The sequence below is a fragment of the Brassica napus genome, chromosome C4 (genome assembly GCF_020379485.1).
Source record: "Brassica napus cultivar Da-Ae chromosome C4, Da-Ae, whole genome shotgun sequence".
Classification (NCBI taxonomy): Eukaryota; Viridiplantae; Streptophyta; class Magnoliopsida; order Brassicales; family Brassicaceae; genus Brassica; species Brassica napus.
This window is the reverse complement of record NC_063447.1, coordinates 10,275,404-10,287,766: the sequence shown is the minus strand read 5'-3', so window position 1 is coordinate 10,287,766 and position 12,363 is coordinate 10,275,404.

Sequence of the window (12,363 nt, the reverse complement as noted above, 5' to 3'; positions counted from 1 at the left end):
TCGATTTCTCCGGCGATGTCAAACTCACAGAAGCACCGCCTTTTCCACGAATCGCCGATCTCTTGGGTTCAGACACACTCTCATCACCACCTTTTCCACCCTTCTTCGACTGTTGAACCGCTTCTTCACTCACATTCCTCAACGATCTCCTTACCTCCTTTCCATTGTTTGTGAACTTCTTCTTTGCCATCTCCTCACACCACGAGAAGATCAGCTCCTTAGGGTTTCCAGAGAGAAAAATCCCCTAATCGATTTGGGTTTCTGAGAAATTACGGTTACGTTTTTTTTTTTTTCAATCATCCACATCTTTTGATCAATAAATAAAAATATGTATGGTAAACATTTGAAAAGTCCACTAGCTCGGTGGCAAAAACCCCCTAAGGACCACAAGTGCAGGAGTTCGATTCCCTCGAACAACCATTTTAATTAAACAAAACGACGTCGTCTTGAGATTTTGTCTTAAACAAAACAAATGGATGAAACGGCGTCGTATTACTTAATGGCAACATTTAACGTCTAGTTAACACTGTCTTAACTGTGGGTTAACGGTGTGCTAATCTGGTCAGTCAATCCTAAGTTGCTTAATAAACTAAAAAAGTCAACAAAAGAAAAGAGTTTTTTTAACCAGACTCGAGTACAGGTTTCTTTTGGCAATTCGTGCAAAGTTCGTGATTGGCCGAATTCTCATAATAAAATCATAGTGTGGAAGAACATAATGAGATGCTGCACTTGTAAAAAACAAGTGATTCTTAAGTAAAGAGATCGGCAAACAGCCGCATTTCTTGGAGTACGTTTCGTCGTGATCCAATGCCACCAGGACACGTAACCATTCTAAAATGCATTTTACAATTGCCTTGAATTCCAAAAATTCTACTTGTCTACGATCAATTTTAATTTATTTGTTCGAATTTTTTACACTCATATAAGTTTTTTTCTCTAGAAAATGAATGGTATAAGAGTTTGTTTTATGAAAATATTAACTGCCACTTTGTCATGGGAAGGATTATAATTGATATCGTATGCTAACTTTTGCCTAACTGTTTTTTTAAGAAACTTCTTTATCTTCTTGTGTGTTTTTTTCAACTCACATATATTAAAAATATGTTTTTACATTTTTGTTGGGAATACAAACATTCTAAATAAGTTTTCCTAGCGTAAATTAATTAAACCCAAATGACAGTAGTTACAACTTCAACCCTTTTACCGTTTAGCCAACTCAAAGTTGATTTCAACCCACCTATATTTGTTTGTAGTTATTGACTTCCATCTTCAGACTTCAGCGCTTATATAACGTCAAAAGAATTTATCCTTAACAGATATTGAATATCGTCCTCGTTGTATGACCAGAAAAGTCCACGTTGAAGTCAATGGTTGTTGACTTTTGGCTTTGGTAAAAATGTTGGCAAAAAAAAGTAACAAACCCCAGAAAATAGACCAATTACTAAATTACTTTTAAAATTAAAATCTGGATGCGTTTACTATACAGTGCAGAAGTTATAAATGGGTTAACTAATCAAAAAGAAAGCACTAGCTGCCATATTATATCACACCAGGAAAGACGAAAGACGCAGGGGAGAAGCTAAGTTGTTGCTTGTGTGTGCAAGTGCACCCATAATTATTTTAAAACTTTCATTTTTTTTTTTTTTTTTAACAAATTAAAAAAAAAAAAAAAAAAAAAAAAACTTTCATATTAAACATCGATGTTATAACTAAATTAGCCCAGCCGGTAAGGAATGCACCCACTAATTACCAAGGTCGGAAGTTCGATGCACCCGATCACAGTTTTTTACATACATATACACATATAATATAATATATTTTATCATTTTTATGCACCCATTAAAAATGTATCCTGGATTCGCCCCTGGAAAGATAAAATAGAATGTAATGTGTTGTTGTTATTGATGTCCAAAGACTCATATATATACAAGAGATAGATCCTAATCCTATGTGAATTATGTATGTAGATAATGACGAAGTCATATTTATCTCTAATCTACATGTTTATCTCTATACCCCCCCCCCCCCAAGTTGGAGGTGAAAGATCTTGAATCTCCAACTTGGACAGTAGATAGCGAAATGTAGTAGAAGGCAAGGGCTTGGTAAGTATGTCCGCTGGTTGCTCCTTAGTCGAAATGTGTTCTGTAGAGATCAAGTTGGCCTGAACCGCATCGCGAACGGCATGACAGTCAGACTCAACATGCTTAGTATGCTCGTGAAAGACAGGGTTCGCCGCTATGTATATCGCGGCCTTGCTATCACAAAACAATCGCATTGGTGTGTCGTGCTTGATATCAAACGCGAGAAGCAACTTCTTAAGCCACTTAAGTTCTTTTAAAGCATAAGACATGGACCGGTACTCGGCTTCAGCCGAAGACATGGAAACTGTGTCTTGTTTCTTTGTCTTCCAAGATATCGGAGATGAGCCAAGGAGGACAATGTATGCACTCAAAGAGCGACGAGTAAGAGGACAAGCGTTCCAGTCAGAGTCACAGTAGACAGTGACGTGTAGATCAGAATCTGAGCGAAGAAGAATGCCCTGAGACGGAGAACCTTTAAGATAACGAACCGTTTGAAGTGCGGCTTCCCAATGAATTTGAAGAGGATGTTGCATGAACTTTGAAAGGATGTGCACTGCATAGCTGAGGTCAGGCCGGGTAAATGATAGGTAGATGAGCCGACCTACCAAACGTCTATAGGCCTCTGGTTTAGCGAAGTTAGGACAGACTTGTACAGCAAGTTTATGATTGAGGGCAATGGGAACAGAGGCCGGCTTAGCGCCCAGCAAACCAGCTTCAGTAATGATATTTAAGGCGTACTTGCGCTGAAAAATGAATATTCCTTCGTTGTTGCGAGCAACCTCGATACCTAGAAAGTATTTAAGCTTGCCCATGTCCTTCATGTGAAAGCATTTACTCAGATAGTTCTTGAAACGCTGCATAACAGAGAGATCATTACCGGCGATGATGAAATCATCCACATATACCAAGATGTGTAGACTCGTAGCGCCTTTGATAATGGAAAAATGAGTATAGTCGGCCTTGCTTTGCTTGAAACCATATTGTAGTAAAGCCGTGCGTAGCTTAGCAAACCAGCAGCGAGGTGATTGTTTGAGCCCATAAATCGATTTACGAAGCTTACAAACTTTAGTAGGATCAGAATGTTCGAACCCTGGAAGAAATTTTATTTAAACTTCTTCCTTTAAGTCGCCGTGTAAGAAAGTATTGTGAACATCCATTTGATGGACCTCCCACTTTTTTGCAGCAGCAATTTGAAGAAGCATGCTGATAGTAGTTGGTTTAGCAACGTGGAGGAATTCGTTATGTCAGAAAATTCTGACTATAATTCTACGTAAACAACAAAATTTAGTTTATATATTTACTACCTTACAATCTAATATGTTACTGTGACAAAAGTATAATAGTAACCAACATGATTACTGAATGATTGTGTAGTAAAACAAAAGCGACGTGTAATGACATTCACGTTTGGTGAAAAAGGTGATATATATTTAGAAGTCGTAAATTAGAAAAATATTAATTGTATATATGAGTATTAGTTAGGTCATTTTGATTGGTAACGTAATCCTTTTATAAAGTCCGATAAAGTTCAACGTTTATATAGAGTGAATTATGATAATTAAGAAATTAAATAACAAATCAACTAGAGTGGTAAAAGTTCAAAAAAAAAAAGAATCAACTGGAGTGGTAGAGATTAGATAGGAATATTGGATCAATGGTGATCGGTGCGTGGATGCAAATATTATTTTGGATTTATAATCACGTAAAATCTAAAACTTCATTGCTCATGTTAGTCTCTCCCTCTACTTTTTTGCCACTCTCCCCTTATCTTTAATTATGACACAATACTAACTCCTCTCGCTTCGCTCCTCCACGTATATGTGGACACCTTCCTCCGTCGCGGTAAGCCTTTTCCCACATTTTCGACTAAATTCTTCTACTTCAATGGATGTTTCTGAGTCTCATAAGATCATGTTGATTCTTGAATGCTACATAATCCTCAGATTATCTAAAACATGGCCGGTCATCGATGTTGTAATTTACTATGGTAAAGTATAGAATCTATCATTTATACTTAAAACATTTTATATGTGCAATCATAAGTCGGAAAATGTTTAGCAGTGTATACTTTTAATATGGTAAAGTATAGACTTCACGGGACGAAAAATGTGGTATACACATGAAGTCTGCATAATCTGAGGTTTACTTGAGCCAAATCGATCGGGTGCAGTATTTACTCCAACAATAAATTTCCACTCCACACAGAACCACGGATACTTGTTATGGATCATAGATGAATGAGTATATGATTAAACCAAGAAAAGAAAATAAAAATAAAAATCAAATGATTATTACATCTATACTATTATTTATGAAGTGATTTAGCTTATTTGTCATCTTTTCCATGATTTTAGTTAATTATATTTGCTTACTTGTCATCTTTTCCATAATTTTAAGATAAACCATTAGTTTAATTAATATTATTATTATTATTATTATTTATTTTTATATCTATATATTTATCATGATATTTAAAATCATGATAAACATGAACCTATTTTACCGATATATATACTAATATTTTTAAAAATATATTGTAATATATAATAAACATGATATTTAGGACATTTAATTAATAAACATATATTAATAATATATACCGATAACATCATCATTATTTTTCTCTCATTTTATAATTTTAATGACTAATATTATAACTAATTTCTATGATTTTTACTGAAAATTTGATCAAATATAGATTATTATAAAATTTATATATAAGTATACTAATATATTCGAATTAATCGGTTTCTTTTGTTTATTCGGTTTGGTCCCTTAATATACTGATCCATATCCATATACTGTTGTTTTCTAAAAATAACATCCTCGGTACTTTCAAATCCAGACTATTTTATCTATTTCGGTTTGGTTCGATTTTGAATGGTTTGGTTTTACCAGATTGAACATTCTTACACTATTTTTATTTGTTAATGTTTTATATTTGTGATTTTTTATAATCTTTTTAGTACCACATGACTTATTTTCAGTCCAAATACAATATGTGTTATTTCACATATAAAATTTTTTAATTTAGTTATTACTATAAAAAAGATTTTGATCCAAAATCTACATCACATAAATAAAAATATGAAACAAAATAATACAATTTAATACATTGATTATCAATATGAATATTGAAATTTTATAATTTATAATGATTTAAAATATGTATCTAATTTAATTATTATTTTATAAAAATAATTTTAGAATTAAAAATTATTAGATATTCATCCGCACAAGGTGCGGGACATCAACTAGTTGATACTATTTGTTACTATTGGATAGGAAAGAACTGCGGAGTTATATACGAATACATGATTTATAATCTATACAAATCTCAGTTGGTTTCTTTTAAAAAAAGAAATACAAAACTCAGTTGGTGTTTGTGTTGTATAGGTTAGGCTGTAGACTAAATTAAAATCAGTGCCAACTAATTTATACGTTTGCCGTTATCTCATTCTAGATTTGCCATATTGTCGCCAACTGTTTTTTTTTTTTGGCATCAAACGACTGATCTATTAATCAAATTTGAGGTGGTCTGGGGAACTAGACCAACCGATGTAGAACAACCAATGTAGTACATGCCCCTATGAAAGGATCTCGCTATCTTAGCTAATGAATCAGACGATACATTTTCCGATCGAGGAATAAAAACAATAGAGAATTCTGGAAATCTACTCTTCAGCTTCTGTAATTCTTCCAATTCAGTGGAGAAATTGGGCCATGCTCCTGGCTCTTGAATCATCGAGATTAGATCCTTACAATCGGTGGCAAAAGCTTGACACGTCGATAGCCGAAGCATGCACTCCATCGCCTACAAGAGGGCCTCGAGCTCCGAGTGAAGTGGTGTGATTCTTCGTCGCTGGCTTCGTGCTCCCAATAGCTGAGTTGTTCTTCCTGAGGTCTTCCATGTCCATCCATAACCACTGTAATATGCGTCATGTGTCCATGATCCATCTATCATACATCTCTCATGATTTGTTAAGGACTCAAGGTTCTGTGCAACTGCATGTTCCTCTTGTTTGATGTTTGCTTGGAACCAAGCATGACACTCTGACTCAGCATGTCAGACAGTTTCCAAAGGGTCCCTGTTTATTCCTCTGAATAGTTTATCATTTCTCGCTTTCCAAATATACCACACAAGGATATGAGTCTTTATCCAGCTCAGGATCTTCTATATCATTCTTACTCCAAAAAAGATAGTCTATAATCGCGTAGTGGCTCGCACTGGGGAACATCGATGGAGGAGTTGGGGCTGTTGCATGTGCCCATGTTTGTAGTGCTGGGGGACACTCAAATATGGCATGGTTTATAGTCTCATCATCTGCTCCGCATCTAGGACAATAGTTATCGCATTTCATATGACGATGTATTAGATTGCTTGTTACTGCTAGTTGTCCAGAGATTGTTTGCCAGATGAAATGCCGTAGTTTTGGTGGAGCTTTTATCTTCCAAGCAAAGGCTTGGAGTTTTGTAATACTCGGTTTTCCTTGGGTTTCCACCATCTCTTTGTTAAGAATATTCCTCGCTACCCAATATCCTGATTTAACAGTGTACATCCTATTCTTAGTATAGCTCCAACAGTACTTGTCCCGCTGATATCTTTGACTTATGGCCAAAGATTGAATCAGAGGAATATCTTCTGGATCCACATAGTTTTGAAGCACCTCTGAGTTCCATGTTTTTGGATATATGCCAACTGTTTATATGCCACCTTTTACATATATTTATATATTATTTACACCAGTTTTTAAAAATACCATAGGCTTTTTTGGTGGATCGCATATATATGATTTTCCTTGTATGATATTAATTAAAAAGGCTAAAGAATGAGAGTTAGATCATGGGTAATAAATTCCTCACATGGTATTAGCATGTGTTCTTATCCATGTTGGACATAACTAAACTAATTTTATATTTATAATCTAAATTCATAATTGTTACTATTGGAATTGATGCGCATACTACAATCTCACCTACTTGGTTATTTTTCTGTTGGCTAGGTGGTTGACAACAAACATTTTCTGTATAAATCAAACAGAGGAGTTTTCAAACTAGCAGCTAGAATTGTATTGGTCAAATTAAAATAAGGCATTTCTCAGCCGTTTAGGATATAATAAGACATAAATTGTTTGTATATAAATGGAGAAAATAATATATATATATATATATATATATATGCTAACCCCCGCTGATATGATACAAGTTCCTCTCGATGTTAAAGAAAAGAACAGAAACATACGTCCCTCTTAATCATTAGATGTTGAGAATAAAAGTTGTATAAACAGCACTATATATTAGGACTTTTATCCGAGATCCGGATTCGATCCGAGATTCGATTCGGATCCGATTCGAAAATCCGGATATCCGGAGGGGCCGAATCCGGATCCGGATAATAAAATGTTGGATCCGTCAAAGCCGGATCCGGATATCTTGATTTTTTAGTCTGGATATCCGGATCCGTAAGTTTTATTAATAACTATTTCAAAAATAGTAATATCTATATATAAAAACTAATTTTATTTAATATATTTTTATTTTTATAATAGTATATGTAAATTTTATGTAAATTTTGTAATATTATACATAGAAATAATTAAAAACATTATATATTTTTTATTTTTAAATTATTTTTAATATTTTATATATATATTATTATTATTATTTTATTTATTTTAAGGATTCAAATCCGGATCCGGATATCCGTCGGATATTACAATTTTTAGAAGGATATCCGACACCCGGATATCCGAGAACCCCGGATCCGGATAAGGATAATAAAATTATGGATCCGCCGGATAAGGATCCGGATCCGGATACCTTAAAATTGTCCGGATATCCGATCCGTCCCAGGGCTACTATATATCATGTTTAATAGTAATATGTATATATATTCGATAAAATAAGTATTGATGTCATAGTTAAAAAAAAAGTATAGTAGACACTACAAGAAAACAGCGATATTCTGACGGACATTCCGACGGAAAATGAAATCCTCCGAATATACCGAGGAATTTCCGAGGAAATTCCGAGGAAACACAAAATTGGGTTTCCTCGGAATTTCCTCGGAATATACCGACGGAATTCCGAGGAAACTACAGTCCGTCGGAATATTCCGAGGAAATTCCGAGGAAAACTCTGTTCCTCGGAAAACACCGATGAATTCCGAGGAAATATTATAGCCGTTGGAGAGCCGTTGGGGGATTTTACAAAATTCCGAGGAAATTCCGACGAACTAGTTTTGTCCGTCGGAATTCCGTCGGAATTTCCTCGGTATGTCGGCAGGATTTAAACTATAAATACAAGCACTCCTCTTCCTCTTCATTCACTTCATATCTTCATCCTCCCTCTTACTCTATTTACACACGAATTTGATTCATAAAAAATATGTCTTCTTCAAATTATTTTCGTTCTTGGATCGATCGACCTCATTTGGATCCGAACACGAGATTGCTTACGGAAGAATACCAACGAGGTATAACTGAATTCATGGGGTTAGTTCACCGACAACCGGAAGCAAAAACAGGTATGTTAAGATGTCCTTGCTCTAATTGTAAAAATAGAAAGGTTATTAAAGAGTGGGATGTTTGGACTCATCTATATTTGAGTGGGTTTACACGAAGTTACAAAATTTGGTATCATCATGGGGAAACTGATTATGAACATGGTAGTACTAGTGAACCTCAGCCAGCGGTTAGATTAGAAGAACCAATTAGAACGGATGTAGATTATGGTGTAGGTACTGAGCAGATGGTAAATGATCATTTTAGAGGGGAAGATTTACCCAATGCAGAAGCTAGGAGATTTTATGATATGTTGGATGCTGGAAAGCAACCATTGTACGAAGGTTGCAGAGATGGTCATTCAGCTTTATCATCTGCTACAAGATTGATGGGCATTAAAACAGATTATAATTTGGCTGAAGACTGTGTGGATGCGATTGCTGATTTTGTAAAAGGTATTCTACCCGAGGATAATGTAGCTCCTGGTTCATACTACGAGGTTCAGAAACTCGTAGCTGGTCTTGGTTTATCGTATCAGGTAATAGATGTATGCAGCGACAACTGCATGATTTATTGGAGGGTGGATGAACAGCGGGTTACATGCAAATTTTGTGGAAAGCCTCGTTATAAAGATACAATTGGAAGAGTTCCAGTGCCATATAAAAGGATGTGGTATTTACCTTTGACGGAAAGGTTGCAGAGGTTGTATCTGTCTGAACGCACAGCGCAACCAATGAGATGGCATGCGGAGCACTCAACAGATGGTGAGATCAGACATCCTTCAGATGCAAAAGCGTGGAAGCATTTCCAATCAAAGTATCCCGACTTTGCGTATGAGAGAAGAAATGTCTACCTTGGATTATGTACTGATGGTTTCAGTCCGTTTGGCAAGAGTGGAAGACAGTATTCTCTATGGCCCGTCATTCTTACACCATACAACCTCCCCCCAAACTTGTGCTTGCGACGAGAGTTTTTGTTTCTCTCGATTCTCGTTCCCGGACCAGAGCATCCTAAGAGATCACTTGATGTGTTTCTTCAGCCACTAATATATGAGTTGCAACAACTATGGGCTCAAGGTGCTGAAACATACGATGTTTCGTGTAAAGAAAACTTTCAAATGCGGGCAGTACTAATGTGGACAATAAGTGATTTTCCAGCATATGGTATGTTGTCTGGATGGACAACGCATGGAAGGCTATCATGTCCATATTGTCAAGATAACACTGATGCTTTCCAACTAAAGCACGGAAGGAAAACGTGTTGGTTTGACTGTCACAGGAGATTCCTACCACCTGATCATCCATATCGTAGGAGTAGGAATTTGTTTACGAAGAACAAGAGGGTGTTTGACAGTCCACCTCCGGAAATTTGTGGGAAAGATTTGAAGATACAACTAAGAGATTTTGGTGCAGAAAGGACGCCAGAAGTCGGTGGACATGAGCGTTTTCCGGTAGATGCTGTTGGAGAACTACATAACTGGCACAAAAAAAGTATTTTCTGGGATCTGCCATACTGGGAGGATCATCTGCTAAGGCATAATTTAGATGTCATGCATATTGAGAAGAACTTTTTTGACAATCTCATGAACACGATCCTTAATGTTCAAGGTAAAACAAAGGATAATTTGAAGTCAAGACTGGATTTAGTCGATATATGTGCTCGTTCAGAACTTCATGTTGATGAGAATGGTAGGGCTCCTTTTCCCATATACCGACTTGATGCAGCGGGAAAAGATGCGTTCTTTGATTGGATTTCAAACGATGTGGAATTTCCAGACGGTTACGCATCAAATTTGCGTAACTGTATCGACAGAAAGGAAGGAAAGTTTACTGGCTTGAAAAGCCACGATTGCCATGTAATGATGCAGCGCCTCCTTCCGTTCGCCTTCAAGGAAATATTACCACGAAATGTTCATGAAGCAATTGCAGGGATAAGTGGTTTCTTCCGCGATTTATGCACGAGATCAGTGACTCTTGAAGGTATTGAAAATTTGAAGACTAACATAGCCGTGATTCAGTGCAACCTTGAGAAGATATTTCCTCCCTCATTTTTTGATGTTATGGAGCATCTTGTTATTCACCTGGCAAGAGAATTGGAACTTGGTGGTCCTGTGCAGTATAGATGGATGTATCTGTATGAGCGGTATATGTTCCATTTGAAGAAGATGGTGAAAAATTTAAGTAGGGTGGAAGGTTCTATAGTCGCACAGATGATCAATGAAGAAACTTCAAACTTTGCCGAGTACTACTTTCCAGCAGAAGTTCAGACCAAAAACAGAAGACCTGCTCGGCATGATGATAGAGGCGAACGGGCAACATATCATGTTACGGTTCCAGACATTTTCACAGACGTTGGACGACTTAGCGGAAAACCAAAGGACCGTCGACTTACTGAGCAGGAGCGCAGTCATTTGCAAACATATTTGCTCACCAACTGCGAAGACGTTCTTCAATATGAGAGGTAAATAAATGAGCTTACAAATTTTTATTTTAACAAGTTGAAATTTAAATCTTAATTAATTACATTATTGTCATCATATACAGGATTTTCATGGCAGAAAAGCGGTTCGAGTATAGATACGCCACAGAGGACGAACTAGAAGAAATGAAGCAGAGAGAATTTACTGGATGGATGTTTACTTATGTGAGTGCTTTAAACAAATTAAAATATATTTTATCACATATTTATACTAATTCACATTTATTGATATAATATATATATATGTGCTATTAATAGGTGTCTGCTGGTTTGGCCAGAGGTGAAACATTTGACGATTGGATACGTGAGATGGTCGTTGGACCAAACTTTGTTGTGAAGTCATATCCGAGATTTTGTACTCGAGGATATGCATTCACAACTCAGAAGAGGAGACGTTCGAGTACGACTTATGATGCTGGCGTTTGTTCTGCATCAGGAGATGATGTATACTACGGACACATACATGAGATTTTGGAAATCAAGTATTTGGGCATGGTTGGATTGCGCTGTACTGTTTTCTATTGTGATTGGCACGACAACACCCCAGATCGAGGTGTGAGAACAGATGCATTTGGTGTTACATCAGTAAATTCGAGGCGAAAGCTGCAATATTATGATCCTTTCATTCTTGCTTCCCAGGCCGATCAGGTAATTAAATGTTAATTATTCAGAATGATTCATCATCATGTGTATTAATTTATAATTTTTCTAAATGTTACAGGTTTGTTATATCAAGTACCCCCGGGTAAGGAACAGAGATGATCCATGGGTTACTGTTACAAGACTCAACCCGAGAGGCCGAGTTCAGGGAAGTTCTGAGCTGGAAGACCCACTACAACCAAGCACATCCGGCAACTGTAGTGCAGCAGAAGATTTAGCTGGAGTTGGCCTTGTAGTCGATTTAACCGACTTTGGAGAGGAAGCCGTCGTTCACGTAGAGGATGAACCAGTAATTGGAGAGTTTCACCAAGATCCAGATTCAGATTCATCTGGTGATGATGACTCGGAAACAGACTACCATTGAACTTATTTTTTTTTTTTTTTAAGAAATACCGAGGAAATTCCGAGGAACACTTGATATAACCTCTTTCCTCGGATAATAGTTATTTGGTTTATCTAGCAAGGCAAAGCTGAATACGAATTAAAAGCTACACAAAACACAACCAAATAAAACAAAGAAACCATGTAAAAGAAATACGAACTCATAATTAAGAAACCTAAAAAAAAACTCAGTTCAAAATTAACAGAAAATAAGACCATAAAACGTTAGAATAGAAAAGAAAATAAAATAGCCGGTGATA